This window comes from Hemicordylus capensis, chromosome 8 (genome assembly GCF_027244095.1).
Source record: "Hemicordylus capensis ecotype Gifberg chromosome 8, rHemCap1.1.pri, whole genome shotgun sequence".
Taxonomy (NCBI): Eukaryota; Metazoa; Chordata; class Lepidosauria; order Squamata; family Cordylidae; genus Hemicordylus; species Hemicordylus capensis.
The window spans coordinates 17,096,287-17,099,204 of record NC_069664.1 but is presented as its reverse complement, the minus strand read 5'-3'; positions in this window follow the sequence as shown (position 1 = coordinate 17,099,204).

Here is a 2,918-nt window from a genome sequence, read left to right as displayed (position 1 = left end):
CCACCTGTCTATACCTTCCCTTAGGTCAGTACATCTTCATGTGTGGTGTGGTTGACTCAGAGACTTTCTTCTGTGGGGCACTTTCCAGATTACACCCTGCAACGCGGTCACGATGAATCTCTGATGTGTGCTTCCACACTTCCTGTGTTGTGACACGGCAGTCCCTACCCTGACAGCAGGGTGCCGTTCAGATTTCCAATGCCTTGTTTCGAATTTAATTGCTGCAATATAGTGCTATAAGGTTGTATATCTGGGGTAAAAAAGTTGCTGGTTTTTTCGGGTTGTTAGTTTTCATGAGACTGCTCCCCCTGCTGGGTGCTTTGCTATTTACGTTTTGAATGCGATTTGCCTGGACGGAAGCATTTTGCCACTGTCGAGCGGCTAATCTGGAAAGCTCCTGGGAGTTTGTGAAAGCCTTTGGGTGAATATATCTTATACAAAGTTAGAAGCTTGGTTCTACTAGCCCATTTATCTACTCTGATTGGCAGTGACTCCCTAAAGTTTTAAGCAAAGGTCTTTCCTAGCCCTGCAGCTGCATATTGATGACGACAAGGACAAAGAATATTTATATGCCACTTTTGAACAAAAGTTCCTAAAGTGGTTTACATAGAGAAATAAAAATAAATAAAGATGGCTCCCTGTCCTCAAAAGGCTCACAATCTAAAAAGAAACATAAGATAGACACCAGCACCAGCTACTGGGGGGATGCTGTGCTGGTGTTGAAATCAAATAAAATGAATATTTATATTCTGCTTTTCAACAAATGTTTCCAAAGTGGTTTACACACACACACACACACACACACACACACACACACACATCCCTGTCCTCAAAGGGCTCACAATCTAAAAAGAAATGTAAGATAGACACTAGCAGCAGCCACAGGAGGGATGCTGTGCTGGGGGTGGATAGGGCCAGTTGCTCTCCCCCTGCTCAATAAAGAGAATCATCAATTTAAAAAGGTGCCCCTTTGCTCAGTTAGCAGGCAATATCATTTTCAGATATGCCAGGGAGTCAACCTGGGACTGCCTACATGCAAAGCATTTGCTCTTCTACTGAGCTATGGGTTCAAGTGAAAGATCATTTATCTTATATATAAGAAATTCTGGGAAGTTTCATTGCCAGTATGATTGTACCAAGAAGACTGGAAAAAGACCAGTACTCATTAGGGGCTGACTGCATCTTTCTGTCACTAAAGAAGCTGCAATTTATGTTTAGCACAGTCAAGGCGTGACACTGGGGAGGATATCAGATGACCCTTACTAATGCTGCCTGCTTTCCAAAGAGAAGAGCCATCTGAGCGGACTGGCATACAGATGGTGAATGAGTCACTGGATGCTTGGCTTGTTTCTCTCTGGTGGAGGGATATTTTTAACTATGAACATCCCTGTAGGCAATTAAGGCCTTTTGACAAAAAAAAGCAACATTGGAATGTGCAATAAAATTGGGATTTTTCTGGAGAGAGATAATATGATCTCTATTATGAAATGTAAGTGTTATGGGCAAGTTGGGGCTTGATTTTTAAAGTGGAATAGAGGGGCTAAAGCTGCAACATGACTTCATTGCTGCCGCCCATTATCTTGGTTTGGCGATAGTGGCTGACATACCACACAAGGGTACATCAGTCCAGTAACGCTGCATGCACGCAAGCTGTGCCAATACAAAAACTGCACAGATGACAAAAGCGTGAGCCTATTGGAAAGGGCATGGCAGGGAACAGCAACACCTACAAACTGTGACCCTGTTTTGAACAAGATCCATCTTGAGGATGTCCACCATAATGTTCTCAGCTGGTCTCATAGCCAGAAATGTTGTGCTGGGGTTCTCGAAGGATACACTAAGTGGGGCAGAATCACTGCAAAACACCCATAATCTCTATATATAATCCTCTAAGGCGTACCCATGGCTAATCCCGTGTGTGGCAGCTCTCACAAGAGTTTGCGAGCAGAAGCACCGTGGTGATTGGGCAGTGGAGATTCCATATGCAGATAGGGAGGAGGCGCCTGGGTAAGGACAGTTGGAATGCAACTGTTACTGGCCAGAAGATGTTCTTGATTGTAGAGGAGAGGAATCTATATATATATATAAGGATAGTGAGCAGGGGTCTGTGAAGAGGGGTTCTGAGGGAGGAAAGAGCCCCTTCAGGAGAAGGAGGCTGCCGTTGTGTTAATTAGTAATAAGTGCTGTCTGAGCTTCAATACATTCCCTCTCAAACCATGCTATATAAATGAGGCTTCGAATGACCAGTGCTCTTATAGGTTAGGATCTTCTGCAATTCCTGAACACATTTGCTATAATTCTCTAAGAGCGAACCAGAAGGTTCCATTGTTAACAAGGAGGAATGAATATGTTGAAAGTGTTCGGACTTAAGCAGTTCTGCTATTGTCTTATCCAACTGAGCAAACCATTTGATATGACAGGATCTGCTTTCAAGATCCTTTCATCGTCATTATGGCATTGGGTTGGAACAGAGCCTCTATGCTAGTCAAAAGGCTCTAAATAGAGGGTTGTTGCAAAGTTATCGCTGTCAAACCAGCAGGCAACCTTAAAGTATCCAGCAAATCTAAACAGATTGAGGGAGACCATCATATGATCAATAACACTCATTTTGGACCCAACCCAAAAGGTATATTCGGCTGGATAATCACTTTCGATAGAACCATTTAAAATGCATAGGACAAACTGGTTGGTCATCTCTGCCAAGCAGAAACTGCATAGTTTGACTTCCTATCCTTCAAGGAACGTGTAAAGATAGGTATGCCAATTGCAGGGTTAGTCGGGCAACAATAATGCCGTGCATACAAAGCACCATCATTTGAGCCAAGTCTAGTATTTAGAACCCCACCAATCAATACGTATGCACTACGGAAGGAGGAAGAGGGATTAGTTATATAGCTTTCCAAATCGGGCCTCATTTT